At 48.4% G+C, this 16849-nt stretch overlaps 1 protein-coding gene across 1 annotated transcript in view; it reads left to right on the top strand.

Annotated features, from left to right (window-relative positions):
- Positions 1–857: 857 nt before the first annotated feature.
- Positions 858–16849, top strand: part of Lhfpl2 (LHFPL tetraspan subfamily member 2) — a 157026-nt gene continuing 141034 nt past the window's right edge. Inside the window, exon 1 of the mRNA XM_005356485.2 lies at positions 858–964. The gene's annotated coding sequence lies outside the window, so the exon portion shown is untranslated. The remainder of the gene's footprint in view (positions 965–16849) is intronic.

Here is a 16849-nt window from a genome sequence, read left to right as displayed (position 1 = left end):
AAATTCAGGTGGGCTCAGAAATAGCGGGTCAAGTGCAAAGACTTCAAGAGCAAAAAGCCCATGCAAACTGCGCCTGACCGTGGAGGAGAAAAATCCCCAACCGACTGGGTCTGTGCCTTGGTGTATAGAAGCATCTCGGACAACTGTCTGAGAGTTTGGGGGGAAATTTGGTGGGGGTGGGGGGATACAAAGGAAGATTTCTTGGCTGAGCTCTGTCCTTACACAATCCTTACACAATGAATGCAGACGATTCAATCCCTGACTGTTTGACTCTGTCTTAAGCTCCTACCCCTGGGGGTGGTGGCGGGGAGTTGGTGGGTCTCCTGTCTGGACAAGGATCCCTTTCAGACTGGCTAAAATGCCTTCGATATCCATCGAAAACTATCTGGAGTGCGGGGAGGATGTGTCTGGAAGCAAGCGCCTAAGCTGGGAACAGTCTGTGACTGCTTGCACAGTTTCCCCAAGTAGACAGCAGCAGGACCTGGAAATTGCAGCCCCCTCTCCAGCTTGCGGTTCTCCAGGGCCACCGACCAACGTTCTTCCCGCCCCGCCGGATCCGGTCCACGATCAGCGCCCCAGAGACCGCTCCTCCAAAGTGAATGAGGAGGGGACCCGGTAGGGCTCCGGGACCCCTCTCGCAGGGATCTCGTGTAGCGCACACCATTCCCAGCCCTGCAGGACCCCCCCCCCCCGCCCCGGAGGCTGGGCCTCGCCGACCCCTCCCCGTGCGGCGGCCGGAGGCGGGGATGCTGAGTGGCAGCGGCCGGCCTGACTGCGAGGTTCAGCCGCCTCCTCCCGCTGCGCCCGCCCCTCGGCCTCCGCCCCGGCGCCGCCGACCCTCGTCTGCTCCCTCCCTCGCCCGTGCGGGTCCGCAAGGGCCAGATCGAGGCGGCAGCGAGGTGGCTGCACGGAGAGCCCGGCTGGGGAAGGCTTCATGCTCCCGGCTCAGAGCGTCCCCGGCCAGGTAGGCGAGGCACGGGGAACCCGGGAGGGGGACGGTCCCCGGACAGCGCACGGGGGCGCCGCGGGACAAACGGCGGGTGCCGGGGCGGGAAGGATCCGCTGTAGCGCCGGCAGCAGACGTGGACGAAGTTGAGCGTGGAACTGCTTCTTTTGGGGGAGCTGCAAGTCCTGCTCCGTGCCGCGTGGGTCTCACTGGCCACAGACCCCAGCTGCATCTCGGACCCGCGCTGCATGTTTTTTGTGGCAAGCACAGAGACCGGGGGTGAGGGTTGGAGAGGAGGTGGGCGGACGTGGGGGTGAGGGAAGTACACCGTATCTGGGGCGGATGAAGGACAGGTTTTTATGCAGTTCCTACCCCCGCCCGGCTCCCTTCTCTCTCTGGCTGTTCGCGGTCTTGTGCTCTCTGAACTAAGAAAAGCGAAAAGATTTTCTCCAAGCCGGCTCAACTTTTCTGTTATTTCAGGAGCTTCAGAGGTTTTTATGGAAATCCGTCGTGGAGTGAGAGAAAGGCAGAGACTCTCATCCTCATGCCCTATCCCGGGGAAGCTTCCTGTATTTTTGTGCCGTGATTGTTTGTGCTTGTAGATTATAGCTGGTGACCCTTAAGGAAAAGTGGAACCACTGCCCGCGAGTGTGTGGAGCCAGAGGGCGGCGAGGTGTGGGGGAGCCGTAGAGTAACCCAGACTTCCTTCGAAGGGACTTTCATTCTCTGAGAGCTCTCCCTGCCCAGATGGAAGAGAAGACAGGAGAACTTATCTTGCTTTTTCTGCTGCTCCCCTAATCACTTAAAAAAAAAAAAAAAGACTTTTCAAATTAAGATAGAGAACACGTTCGCGACGATTAAATCATTTAAAGACGGGGAAGACAAAAATCCTTCTGCAGTCAAGATTTCCAGCCTATGTTGGAAATCTGATCTTGATGAACTAATATTCGAAAGGGTTAAAGCAATACAGAACAACATCTTATTTTGTAATAGTTACCTCCAACCTCCAAGTGGTCACACAGAGCAGACACTGTGGCTTGTGGTCTGTGGCAGGGTAGCATTTTCTGGCGGGAGGTGGCGCATTGTGCGTGCAGGCGGATGGGGAGGGGGCTGCTCATTTGTCTTGAAGCCTGGCTAGTTAGGAGAGTAATTACACTGCAAACGAACATTTGTGAATAGAATTTGAGTCATGATACATGAACCCGTCATTTGTCTGTGGGGGGAAAAGGGATCTTTGTAGATGAGAGAAAGCAGTGCCTTATGGGAAAAAATAATACACACTGTTTATCCATGTGTATGGCTCACAATTGATAGCACCTGCTAACAGCTGAGATAGGGACTTAGAGATTTTGCTGCCTGCAGGGGTTGAGCAAGGCAGGGAGGAAAATCTACAGCAGGAGATGGTCACAAAACAATGAATTGAAAACTTCAGGGGTGTGTGTTTGTGTGTGTGTGTATGTGTATGCAAAAGTTGTGTCCATCTTCTGTATTATCATCACTGCAAAGAATTGCCAACGTAGGAGGGTTAAAATTGAGGAGATTCACAGGACTGGGAGCTGGCTCAGTCATTAAGAACTCTTGCTGCTCTTCCAGAAGTCCCGAGTTCATTTTCTAGAACCCAACGCAGGTAATTCAACAACTAACTCCAGCTCCTGGGGATCCAGTGCCTCTGTCTCCATAGCTACTTGCATTCGTGTGCACATACCCAAATGCAGACACACACCTAGATGGAATTGAAAATCAATCTTAGAAAAAGTCTTTAGGAGACTCGGATTCAGTCTGTTGAGCTAATTGTGTGAATCCCTGTGTGAACATTTGGCAGGCTGTTTTCTTGTTCTCAGCCTTGGTCCCCGTGTCTATAAAATAGTGGTGGTATGGCTGGAACAATGGTTCTGGTGTGAAGAGCTCCTGTTGCTCTGCCGTGAGGACTGGAGTTCTGATCCCAGCACCCACATCAGGAGGCTCAGAAATGCCTGTAACTCCAGCGCCAAGGCATTTCAGGGTCTCTTCTGGCCTCCAAAGGCACCTGCTCACACATGTGTACATACATACAGATACACACACACACACACACACACACACACACACACACACACACAAATAAATCTCAGAGATGGCACTGCAGTTAATAGTGCTTACTGCTTTCTAGAGAACTGGATTGGATTCCCGCCACCAGCATTGGGTAGTTTATAACTGTCTGTAACTCCAGCTCTTAGGGATTGAATACCCTCTTCTGGCCTCTGCAGGCACTGCATTCATATATACAAACCCCATACACTGATACACAAATATCCACAGAATTAAAATGCTAAAAATAAAATAACCAAAGTTTTTGAAAATGGTGGTAACAAGTTCAAGTCAGAGTCCTTGGAAGATTAAGTGATATCTTTGGGGCTTGAGATGGTTTCCTATGCACAGTGAATGCTCAGAAAATGTTAACGATTGTCAGCACTCTGAGTCCCCAGGGTTAGGGGAATGTGAGGATACCCTGATTTTCAGATGATTGACTGAGTTGAGCCATGCCTCTGATGGTCCATACCTAGAAATATCCACTCCTTTCTAGAACTTACAGACTCCATTTTTTTGGCCTTTCCTGGGCCACCTCTTCTAGGCGTTTTGTAGTTCAGTATCTGTGTGTCCCTGAGAGCTGGGGTTCAGAGGGCTCATCATTCCAGACCTATGCTCTGTGTGCTGGCAGATTCTTAGGTCCCCACATCCCATCAAAATAAATATCCATGTTTTTATTTGGAAAGAAAACAATTTAAAAACTCGATAGTGGTGAACATGATAAACACTGCCCAAGAATGCTAAAATCAATATTATACTCAGTGCTTACTAGTCTTAGAAAGATACAGGTGGTCCGTAAATGCCTAATTTCCAGAATTCACTAAAAACAAAACAAAAAACAGCCTTAACGTATGCCTTGAGGTAGTAGACACCTAAGAGCAAAGTGAACAGAGACGCCCTTAACAAAACAGTTATTTCTCGAGGATGGGAACTGTTCCTTGTGCTCCTCCTCCTGATGAGGGATGGTAATACCAGTTTGTTCATTCGTTCATTCATTTATCCTGTCATTCAGCTGATGTTTTTGAAGCTTCTCCAGTGGGACAGGTTCTGAGGCCTCCCTGTACTTTCAAAGAGCTCCACAGGGTGTGGACAGGGTAGCCAGTGCCATGCTGCAGGAATCCTGGCTTCATAGGAGTGGGGCCAAGAGAACCTTGGAGATTGGGCTTTCCCTAGAGAGAGGCCTCGGGGATGGGGACTTCCGGGGAGGGAGCACTTGTGAGGACCCCATCTAGAGACAGATGACAAAGAGTAGTTGAGTCCGTCTGAACTGAAAACTGAACTGGAGCCTTCTAGAGGTGTGTGAACCTGCTGCTGGCTGCAGAGACAGGAAGTCAGACAGAGGGTGAAAGGGCCCGGGACAGAGTCGTGTCGCTTGGCCGCAGGGCTGCAGCCTCCCTCCGTCGCCGGGCCTGTTGACCGCAAAAGCGAACAAAGGCATTCTTAACAAAACAGTTATTTCTTGATCAGGTGACTGCCCTGTGTGGCTCCTTCTAATTTTGGGGGTGTGTCCAGTTTTTTCATTTGCCCATTCATCTCTCCTGTCATTCAGAAAAATGTCTTTTTAGTGCTGCAGGTGAGAGCCCTTTGTGTCCTTGTGACCGAAGCTTTTGAAATGTCGTCTCCTTTCAACAGGCCCGAGTGGGAATAATTAAGCTCCTGACCCTTGGCCTCCGTGGCCAACCTCAGACTGATGCCATCCTGCGGGCTTGACGGGATCTGTTTTCTTTGAACTGGAAGACCTGTGGTCCTCACAGAGTGGCTCTGAGTGTGTTTAGTACCGAGGGTGTGCAGCTAAGGAAATGGATTCCGTCCCTGCACATGTATGTTGTGGCAGATGTTTGCATGTCCCTAGATCCAGATGTTGAAGCCAGACACCAGGAAGGAAGGCCTCCAGGAGGGGCTTAGGTTTCAGTGAGGTACTGAGAGAGGGTCCCCCGTTCTGAGCTCTTTCCTTCTGTGGACACAATGAGGGAATAGTGTGTATTTTTTTAGACCACCCGGTCTATGATATTTCTTAATAGCAGCCTGAACATTCTAGCTCACATGTGCATGTGCACGTTCGTGTACACACACACACACACACACACACACACACACACACACACACACACAATGACCTTCACTAGCTAAGATTATGAGTGACATTTGTGTAAGTCTACACTACCCTGAATTAATTTAAAAGGTATGTTATCCACCTGTTTTCTCAGTTTAACCTTAAACCACCAGCTAGGTCAAGAGAAACAACCAGCTCCGACGTGAAGGCATGGTTGGCCAGAAAGGGGAACCCTGGTGTACTTTTCCTGTTCTTCACGTGACTTTGTTCTGATTTTGATTCAATAACACATCTTATTCATTTGGCGGTTTTTATGCACACTAATCAAATATTCCGGGGAACTTGAAGAGGACTTCAGAGCTGTTTGCTTGGGGTGAACTTGTTAGGTTTAACCAAACTTTAAAAACTTTATGTGGTTTATGAAACAGTGGGCGCTGAACCCTGAGCTCGGTTCTGACACTGACATGCAGAGTGTCGGGCGTTTACACCATTTCTAAGGAACGACACTCGGCACTAGTGAGGTGATAGCGGCAGTACAGAAAGTTTATCCTTTCCTCATGAGGAGAATTTCAGTTAGGAATAATCAGCCTGAGGCTGTGGAACCCCGGCTAATACACGAAAGCAGCAGCCACACGCTTCTCTCCTTGTTGGTGGAAGACTGGCAGCACCTGTCTCAGAAGTGCGTGTCCCCTGCCTCGGCCCTGCGTGCTCTGCACATCTGCGCTCCGCGTTCTCTCTGATGGGCAGCGCTACCAGGCTTCTCCAAGTCTCACCTTCGAGAGGGGAACAAGCTTATCAACTGCTTTTTTTTTTTTTTTTTTTTTGCTGGGAGTGTGTGTGTGTGTGTGGCTTCCTTGGGGGGTTATTGCTGTTCATTTAAATTTCATTCATTTGCAGAATCATTGAAAGGGTGCCAAGTTGACCCCATGACTGTGTGGGATCACTGGCATGCTATTTAACTTGTGTACAACCCTGTCCTCTCTTCTTGCCGTGGAGTTAGGGTAAGTCCAGCGTGGCCTGATGAACCATCGTCTGTCTGTGGACAGTTTGGTACCTCGCCTCCCATACTCCACTGGGTTGGAAGGATATAGGCTAGAGTTTTAATCTATCTTGGTATTTCTGTCTAATTGATAGAAAGGCCTAACTTAAGTACTTTTTAGGCAAGCTAGGGGGTTTGGAATTGTTGTTGCTTTCAGGAGAAGCCGAGGCAGCAGAGGGTCTGAAATAGCTTCTGCAAGCCCTTCCCACATGCCTGGAAAGTTTAGAGGGGCTCCCTTTCCTCTGCTGGCTCTATTGTTCAGCATTTTCTTTCTTTCCTGCGGAGCTGTGCTGTCAGGGGCTCCTGGAGTTCAGGCTTCCTTTGGCGAGGCAGCGCTGGACTGAGCACGTGTGTTATTTTCCAGCGCTGGCGGCAGCGAGCCAGGTGTTTAAGGAAGGTTCTGACTGCGTCGACAGTGGCCTCTTCTATCTGCAGATTAGTGGCACCTGGTACACACTGATGAAGGCCAAAACAACTTCTTAAAAAGTTGGATTCCCCCCCCCCCGCCCTTTGCCGATAGCGATCAAGTTTTAGAAACTGAAAAGTCATACATTGGATCGGTCAGTATAAAATGTCTTGCATTTTATAAAGGCCTGCGGTTCGTGTACTAAACACATCCTTTGGAAAAACATGGCTCACGACTTTGAAGATCATTTCAGATCATGCTCTTTTCGTGGGATTGGCCATTAGACCCTCCTCGAAGACCATCTGTGTACAGTGAGGCCCATCAGTGGATGTTCCTAACGACACTCTTTCTCGCCTCATCCTCGAAGGTACCCGCTCCTACTAATTTACTGACTATGCAGATCCAGGCTGTGACGGGGCACAGCGTGCCTCTTAATAGGGGTCTGTAGGTCAGCTTCATCCAAGTCTTCATTTGGTAAGTGGGTGTGCTTAGGGTGTATGGGCTGCTCATGTGGGTTTTTTCCAGTTTATGCCTAGGTCCGTGGCTCTTCTCTAAATTAGTAAAGAGGAAGGGCAGAATCCAAAGAAGCAGAAGGACTGTGTGGAATTCTCAATCTGTGGGACAAAGTCAAGAACCGTAGGTAGGGACAGCACCGGCCAAGAGGCCACACCAGATCAAATAATGACCCAAGGGGTGGTGGTGATGTTGAAGGGGTGGCAGTTTCTGCGCACACCTTGTGTGACTGGCTGGCCAGGGCTATTTAGGATAGATGATCGTCGGATCCACACTGCTGTAAAGGCTTTGGATCTAAGAAAATGGTGACCTTGTCACCAGCCACCTTTATCAACAAAGCTTCTAGGATTTAAAACATTAAGAAAAAAATTTTGAATTGCCACCAACTTAACTTCATATATATATATATATATGTATATATACATATATATGTATATATACATATATGTATATATACATATATATGTATATATACACATATATGTTTGATTTTAAAATATCCTGGCCAATGGATTATGACCTAAGTATGTCATTATACATGGTATAAAATTACAGATAGATAAATGGATAGATAGATAGAAATCAAGTTTTAATAATCTTGGCCACAAGACTTGCCATTTCTAAAGTAAATTTTCAGCTTTCTCGGTTCTGGTGTGTCTACCCTGTGCTGATAATTGGCATGACCTTGTCATCTTTCGAGCCAGCCTTCCCTCAGGGCTTTGTCTGTTTCCTCAGTGAACTTTGCTTATTGGTCACTGAGGTCTTTTGAGGCCTCCCTTGGTGGTGCCCTGCAGGCCTCTCCTTGTCGGTCCTTTCAAGTCCTCCCAGGAACCCGGGGGACACTTGCAGGCCGCCTGAGGGCAGAGGGCTGAAGTCGGTGCCAAGTTCCAGAGGAAGCTAATCATACCCGTGACCTCGACCTCATTAACTTCGTGCTGGAACCCAGAGAGCCAGCATTCCATGGCATTGTTTGACTCTGGATTGTCCCTGCTGATTTATGGTCCTGGGCCAGTATGCCTGTCTCCTCAGGGAAGGGATGCAGAAGCAGAGCCAGGTGCCAGTGTGACGGACAGGCAGCACTTCCTGACTCCTTTTAACTCCCTCAGAAGGGGACTCTGGAGTGTCATCCAGTCATTGAGCCAGGCTGAGGGGGATTTGGCCCCAGACAAAGCAGGACTGACAGGCCTGGAGTGAAGAGTGGGAGGAGCCGCGGAGGCCAGGGAGAACTGGAGGCTGGGTGGGCTGGCGGTCCAAGGGCGGGCTGACAGAGAGTGACAGGAGTAAACCCTCACCAGGAACTCTCATCTCTTCCAGCAGGGCTTCATGGTGTCACTTGGAATCTTGTTGAAATATAGTCTGGCCCAGCAGGGCGGGTGGGGCTGGAGAGTCTCTGTATTTCTAGCAAGTTCTCTTGGTGGTGCTGCACCTGGTGTGGCGAAGCTGAAGCTGTGAAGGCCGAACCTTGCCTGGCCAGAGCCTGTGGAGTCTGGCTTGGAACAGTTTGCCTGCTTTTATTGGGTTGGGATTGAGGGCCTCGAAGCTCTTTCTGCACAGGAGCAGCTGTGCAGAAATTGTCCTTAAGGTAGGGCAGGGCAGTTCTGAGGTCTTTGTGGTGTGGTATAATATGGCTGTTGGGTGGCTTGGTTCGGGCTAAATCCATTGCCTTGCCTGTTGGTTGTGCCACAAGTTCAGAGAAAGAAGACTCTTAAGTTCCTTCAGTTAAACCTGCATTTTTCCCACACACCCTGTAACTTTGAAGTTATGTGCTTACAAAGCATTTTCAAAGTTGCTGATTGTTTCCCCAGAGCTTTATTCTCAACCTCGCTGAGCTCTCTGCTGGGTGCTGGCTAGGTATTTGCATTCCCAGGCCCTCCCCTGGGGTTCTGACCTATAGTTTTGGACTGGGTCCTGAGAACCCACATTTTGTAAACAAAGCTTCTTCTAAATGGCTTTTAGAATCAGGCGGAGCCTGAGCTGTTGGCTAGGCACTGGGCCAGCCTCACCTGCTCCTCTCCAGATTGTGAAGAGCTGGCTTGGCCCTGGGGAGCTGTCTCCAGTTTTGTTTTGACACTCTTGCCCTTATGAAGAAACTGATAGTTTGAGTGGTATCAAATCAGAGAGTGCTGTGTCAGCACCGTTGGAAGTCACTTCCCCAAAGCCTTTATTTTTAGGAATGTTTAGGAATGGGCGCTGATTACTAAGGGCTTCCAGGACTGGGGTGGGGGTCGTTCTCGTAGATAACCGGGTTGTAAGCATTGGGCCTCTGCAGGCTTTGAAGGCTGTCTCATTACTGAGGTCCCCATCCCCTCCCCCATGTTGACTCAGACCCTTGAGATAAAGAGCATCTCCGTCTGAAGTAATGGGTGGACAGAAGGGACATCAAAGGCTCCCCATCCTCTGCGAACCAGCTGGGATCTGATCTAAGTGAACTGGGAGACTGAGGCAGTGGTCTCGTCCATCATTATAGCAACGCCAACCTCCGCGTCTACAGATATGCTTTGACTGCACCTAAAGGGCGGCATCAGCATAGGAAGCATCTGAAGTGGGAAATAGTCTGTGTGTTGGCGTCAGGGTGGATGTAGCAGGAAGAGTGGGCACCACGGTGCGGGGAGCCAGCGTCGGGATGGGGCCGGACCTCTGAGTTGCAATATGCACAGGTCCTATGGGCAGGAGATCTGGTATTAGCAGCATTCCTTATGTGCCCTGGGTGTCCTCACTGCTCCAACGCTACCTGTGGACTTGTGACACACAGTGAGGTCCTTCAGCTTCCATGTGGTCATGATGCGAGGGCCATTCCCTGGAAACTGAATATCCAATCCACTCTCTTCATGGTCAGTGTTGATCTGAGTGTTTATGCTTTGGATCCCATTTCCCCACTTCTTAGGAAGAAAAGCAAGAGCTCTGGAAAATAAACATGTGAGAATTGATCTCCATCTTAGAGAAACATGCTTCTTAGTCATGGGTGAGAAGTGGTAGAAGCTGCCGGAGTGAGACAGGTAGCTGGTTCTTCTTGATCCTGGAATACATGGTAGATCCTGGGCTTTGGTGTCTTTGTGACCATACAAGAATCTTGTCTCTTTTGACCAGACCAAGTGTTTCCTTGCTGGAGCGCTCAGATTCTGTGCCTAGGTAGAAAGAAAAACATCATCAGAGAACAACATGTCTGCTTGCTCGAAATGCAAAGTGGAGGCTTTTCTTGGGAAGATGCTGACCCTGCGCCACACCAGGGGTAAACTGGGCTTTTCTGTGCAGTGTTTCTGCAGGCCTAGGAACTGCTCCAAACCTCCACAAAACCAGAGCTATGTTTTTCTTTTGAGTTGAAATGGGTTTCAACTGAGTATGAAGTCTTGCCCTCAATGTCTGTGCTGGGTTATAGACTAGGCCAGCTCTGAACCCTGCGTTTAAGACACCATCCCAGCTCTCCTAAAATAGCTGCAAGGGTTTTTGCATCTGCAGTACTTTTTGGGTTATGGCTCACTGTTGCTGCTTCCAGGGCATCCCATTTTGTCACTGTTCCTTTTGCTAGCATGCTGTTGGCTTGTGTTCTAGCTTTACGCATGCTTCCTTGCCTCATGTGCTGGGAGAGGTTTCTCCAGCTTCTCTGAATCATCTCTGTGAGACTCCTGGGTCAGGTTGTCTTCACTTTGGCTTCTGTTCACTGTTTCTGGGGCCCAACTGCTGCCTGTTCCCTTCTCTGTCTCTGGTCTGTGAACTCCCTCAGGACAGGAAACCTGACATGTGTTCATTCTTAAGACTTCAGTCACAGGGAAGATCAAGTGCAGACCATATAGGAGGTCTTAATCTCTATAACTTCAGGGGATGCAACCAACATTCAGGTAGGTTGAGCACTAGACATTGAGCTAACATCAGGACTCCAACCCTTTGGTCAAGTGACATTGGCCAGATCTTCTGCTCTGAGACCAAGAAGCCATAGCCATGACTTGTAAGTCTCTACTGGGACCATTATATGAGATGTTCCAAGTTGACACATGTGCCTTTTCCATTATTTTTCCGGTAAATGAGAAAGCAGACTCTTGAGTTCACAGATGGCCTGGCATTCCTGCCTTTAAGAGACACTTCATATAGATAAGAGTTGGTTCCTGGGTTCACTCATGCATAGCTAGGTTGTCTTAGAATAGCACGACAGTCTGTCTTGGTAGCCATCCGAAGTTCTTAGTCACTGGAAAGAGATAGTTAAAGGAAGGGTAACGTGCTCGCTGAGAAAGCTAGAAAGTGGTCCTCAGCCCCTGTTGCATTGTAAGTCACCTGGGGATGCTTGCCCAAGCGGCTGTCATGGCTTGAATGTGAAATGTCCCCCTCGGGCTTATGTGTTGAACAGCTGGTCTTTAACTGGTAGCTCTATTTTGCTGAGTTCTAGAAACGTTAGGAGGTAGGACTAAGCTGGAGAAAGTAGGTCATCGGGGGCATGTCCTTGAGGGTGAAATCTTATCATTTCCCTTCTGTATCCCCTTCTTTCTGCTCTCTGTCTGGCATGGGCATACAGCTTCCTTGTCTCTATGTTCCTGCCGCCATGATGTTCTGCCTCATCGTAGGTCCAGGGTCAATGAAGACAAGGACTGGGCACTGAAATCTCTGAACCTGTGAACCCAAGTACATCCTTCTTCTCTTAAGTTGTGTCTGTCAAGCATCTGGTCACAGAATAAAAACAAAAAATGAAAATAAAATGTTTAATTCACTGGCTTCCTCCTTGGCTTTGCCAACCTTCTCATTCTTCAGCATTTGAAGTAATGAGTGCTTTCATTTCTTCATTTAAGGCCCAATCAAAATCTTACCCATTCTTATCAAACTATCTAGAGAAAGGTTCTTTGGTGTATGGCTTCCCCTAGCTGTCCAACAGAATAGGCAGTGTTATATCTACATGACTCCATGCCCTTTCAGGGTTGAACTCAGCTTCCTTGCTCCTTTGGCTGTCATCTTCCATCTCCTGTGGTTCCTGACATAGAACAGATGTTCAATTATCAAATAAGTAACAGTCAGAAGAAAAACTAAACTGAGGCATAGCATCCTACCCCTCCAACCGCAAGAAACAATGTGTTTCTAAAATTCGTAATTTGTAGAGTGTCTTGTAGATTAATTTCTTGGCCATTTGCATAATCTTATTAAATCAGGAAGAGTTTTTATTCTTTTCCTGATTGGAAAGGATGAGAAGGTAGCATTTTGTCTGCTTCTTGAATAGTGTGACATTGGTCATGGGGCAGAATGGGGTCATAAGCAGCCAGCACTCTTGACTGTCCTTGGAGAAACATTGTCAATCAAGACCCATAAGACCCGTCAAGCATTGGCATGCAGACCAGCACTCAGTCTTGTATCTGCATGTGTAGGCATATGGGAACAGACATGAGGTTTTCCAACTGGCTATCCAGAAAGAAATAAAAAGCCCTTCAGGGACTTAGGCATTTGTTTCAAACTATAGATTTTGATTGTTGTGATAGAAGCATTGGGACAGAGCTTGTTGGGTCCCCCTTACTTCTCAGTGTGTTGAATGCTCTGAGTCACACTGGACACCTTGGGATGAGGCAGCTTTATCCTGTGAATTGGGAGTAGCGCCTTCCCAAGTGGTTCACCTAAGTGTTGGAGTCAGAGTGGGAGCAGCATCCTTCCAGGAGCGGGGAGTGACTGAGTTCACTGAATCATGGGAGTGTTACTTAAATCTAATCAAGACTGTTGCCATGAAGGGAAATGTGACCTTAAGGTTTTATCTGTTCTTCTGCCTTCTCATCCTGCTCCTGCAGTAGCTCAACTTGGGGTCTTTCCCAGTCACTTTTCTGGGTGTGTGCTGCATTGGAGCAAAGAGAAAGGGGTTATCTGTCTGCTTCTATGGATGCACTCCCTCCAGCTGTCTGGCCAGTAGTGGCGGCTGCAATAGAGCAGGCCTGTACCCATGGCCTCTTCTACTGTACAGCACCTCAAAAAGAAGTTAGCAAAAGACAAGGCAGCAGCAGGAATTTGACTCCCAGTTCTCCTCTTCATGGTTTTAATGTTTCTGGGACCTGAAGAGAGAATAAGGATTTCACCGTTGCCTGGAAATTTCCAGTCTCCATGCAGTGTTGGTCTACTGCATTTGAAAATAGACCCAGAAAGTAAGTGGAAAGGAAAAGGTTCAGGTGTTAAAGCGTGAGCTGGTCTTGGACTCTTTGGAATTGGAAGTATTGTTAAAATCTGCTGTACCATCTCTAAAGAAGCAGTGTGCGGGGCTTTTGGGGTGCCTGGTCCCTACCCTTTCTGGCAGGCACATGGGGAGCGCCTGAGAGTTTAGAGTGAGCAATGAGCATCTCTGGTGAGGTGGGGCTGACTTTCAGAGAATCTTGTTTTAATATTCTTAGCAGGCCAGGAAAACAAAAACAGACCAAGGCTAGAGAGCTAGCTGGGGCATTTAGTGTCCTGCTCTAAACTGCTTTTGCAGAGGTCAGATTGGTTCCCAGCACCTACATCAGGAAGCTTGCAACTGCTTGGCACTTTGGCTCCAGGGAATCTGGTGACCTCCTCTGGCCTCCACAGGCACTGCATCCAGATGTGCTGCCCAACACATAGACACATGTATGGCTAAAAAAAAATATTAAATCTTAAAAACAGCAAAGAATGTCAAACCTTCATATTAATTGGGCTGTCTTTCTCACCGGGCTGGGTGTGTGACATGCCTGGAGGCCTGCCACAACTGGATCACTAGTTAAATCTCACATCATCCTAATTGAGAGCCCGAGTAATATATCTGGTTGCTAATTTTCTTCAGAGTTTCTTAGTTGGTTCTGTGTGTTTTGGATTTGTATGTTCATTCAGCGAGAGCTTTCTAAAGATGGGGCTGTGGGTGCCCAGTCAGTCCAATGTACAGATCTGGGTCTGCGCATTTCTAACATGACTGTCCCAGCACACTGATTCAAGGGTGCTGATGTGTGGAGCTTTACTTCGGGGAGAGATATTTAGAAACAACCAAAGCCATAATAGTCAGTGGATGTAGCTACTAGTCTACTAGTTTGGGGCTCCAGGGTTACTAACCTATGGGCTCTGATTTAGTGCTGAGATGATATCTGGGAGGTAGCAGCAAATACATACATTCTCACATACATATGTATATACATGGCATGCATACTTCTTGCATACATAAGTATATACATGCGTACATATCTAAACTCTATCCCTTTACACAATCAGGCTTCATGGTTGTTATTATTTTTTACATTGTGTTTGTGCATGTGTGTGAGAGACAGAGACCGAGAGACAGGCAGACACAGAGAAAAAGAGAACTTTTAGATGTTGTTGACTCTCCTTCCACCATGTGGGTCTTGGGAATTGAACTCAGGTGGTCAAATGTCATAATGACATAACTACCAAGTCATCTTGCTGGCCCCTTTTTAGTTTTGGTTGTTGTTTGTTTTAAAATGTAGCTCCTAACAGAGAAAGCAGTTTCCGAAATAGCCTTTCAAGAGCAGGCAGAGCAGGTTCCCTGATGGACATCTCTGGATTCTGTCTGCTTGCCTCTATTTCCAGATCACAATCAATGCATAATTTAGGAGTACTTTTTCTTGGATCAGGTAGCTGTCAGCTGTAATTTTTTGGCTGGCGTCTTACCCACTGTTGGATCTTGTTGTTGGTTGGAAAGATTTGCAGATCCGTTTTCCAGGAAAGGTCCATTTCCAGTGGAATATGTTAAGCATTTTGCTTTATAAAGATGTTGCTCTCTACACTCTTATGGCCTCTTTCAGTTAAGCAATAGCTCTTCCTTCTTTAGGGTCTTTTAAGACTGTGGACCTGAGCTGGGAAGAGGCCCTTTGGATAACTTTTCTTAGGAGGCATGAAGAATTTAAGGCAGCCTGGGTTACAGAGCAAAACTATGTACAAAGAAAAATCCAAAATTAGGACTTTCTTCCCCCATATCTTCTTCAATGATACTGAGTAAATTCCATGCATTTTGTATCGTCCATTTTGTATCATAGAGTAGAGCAGTTTTCTATTTTGCAATTTTGAGCCCTGGGATTCTCTTGGATAGTCCACTGTTCTTCAGAGCAGGAAACCATGGGCTGTCCCAGGAGCCCTGCTGATGACTTGTGGCTCCTTCCTTGTTTTCTCAATGGACAGCTCTACTGTCCATGTCCACCAACAAGCTCCCTTCCCCTTGTGGCTGCAATTTGACAAACAGAATCAAAACTCCTATTGCAGCCCAGCATGCTGGGGACAATATTTCTCTTTCTCCTTGTTGCTGGGTTCAAAGTCCACTTACTGTATATGGGGGCAGTCAGCCCTCCTGAGGTGCTGGCTCTAGGGGGCCTGTGTGGTTGCCTGGTGGACAATTAACCACGTTGACCCTCCTCTTGCCTCGGCCTTTCTGGCTGAGTTGATGCTAATGCCCTGAGCAAGTAGGGGCAGCTGTGCTGGTGGGCAGACCAGCAGGCCGGGGTGGGGAACTATCTGATCTTGTTCAAAGCGGACGTCTCTGAAGCATGAAGATTGAACTGATGGTGACCCCACCCGGGGGAAGAGGAAGGTCCCTCTGGAGAGCCGCTGAGACAACCAAGCCATCAGTTACTAATCCCATTGGCCTGTGGGTCTTTGGGTCTCAGAGCCGTGTAAAGGAGAGAGAATTGTGGTTGAAAGTAATAAAGAAGGCTTAAGGGAGAGAAGCAGGGGTCAGTCCATCTAATTTTGTGCCTATTACTGAAGAATAAAAAGAGGTAATTTCATTAGGCCCCTTGAGATCTCTATCACAGTAAGATGGCATTTGAGGAGGCAATAGAGCCTCCCAGGACTGTCACCTCCCTCTTGTGACTCAGAGCTAGGTCCCCATGGAGCTGTGGAGGCCTTGGAAACTACAAGGCCTATCAGGGCACGGTGGTCAGGATGGTCAGTTAGTGAGAGGCTAATTTCTGTGATCCCAATGGAAAACTGCAGTGTGCACGGGGCACGAGCTGAAACTAAATCCTGCATGTGTGTCTCTTTCCTCCGAGGAAGGCTTGCTAGTCATCTCTAGTGGACTTGGTTTGTCCAGGGCACACTGATTACCCACCACAGATCTCTGAACTAAACATGTTTGACGTCCTGACCCCCAAGATGGGGCCTCAGCTGAGCAGTGGGTGCACAGTTTTCTGCCCCATGAGGGCCCATTTGTTCACAGTGCATGTTCTTATCTGTTGCTTCTAGTGGGCCCTGGTGAGGCAGGCGCAGGTCTTCTCCACATTTTCAGGGAAAAGGATTGTGTCTGTGGGCCCTGACTTCGGATTATTCCTCGGGATCATCACTGAAAGAATCAGAACAGGACCGAGCATGGTGAGTTCTCTCAGGAGGGGAAGAAAGAACGGCAGCAGGAAGAGCAGCAGACAGTTCTCAGTGCCAGCCACCAGCTGGCACCATTCCCCAAGGCAGCTCGCTTTCTTCTGAGGAGGTTCAGAGTGACCAAGGGGCAGGGAGAAGGGGCAAGGAGATGAGCTTAGGGTGGCAGGGAAGGCTGGCTGTATGTCTGACGTAGGCCTAAGCAAAGCGATAGGCCCTTCCTAGAGGCCGTCTGTGGTCAGAATGGACAGTAGCCCTCACTGTCCACCACTTCAGTTACATTCTTGCTGTCTTGGGTCTGGCTGTTTTGTAGTGGCCTCACGTATGGCCACTTCTTGTGTAGTATTTGGAGTCAGCGTTGAGAGGAATGAGCAGTGTACTAGAGAAACAACGAACCACAGTGCATAGATTGGAGCTGAGGTCTGCGGAGTCCTACAAAGATCCATTGACGGGCCGGGCGGTGGTGGTGCACGCCTTTAATCCCAGCACTCGGGAGGCAGAGGCAGGCAGATCTCTGTGAGTTCGAGACCAGCCTGGTCTACA

Source organism: Microtus ochrogaster, chromosome 19, assembly GCF_000317375.1.
Source record: "Microtus ochrogaster isolate Prairie Vole_2 chromosome 19, MicOch1.0, whole genome shotgun sequence".
In the NCBI taxonomy this organism is placed as follows: domain Eukaryota; kingdom Metazoa; phylum Chordata; class Mammalia; order Rodentia; family Cricetidae; genus Microtus; species Microtus ochrogaster.
The sequence above is the reverse complement of the archived record's forward strand: the minus strand, read 5'-3'. Positions and strand labels throughout refer to the sequence as shown.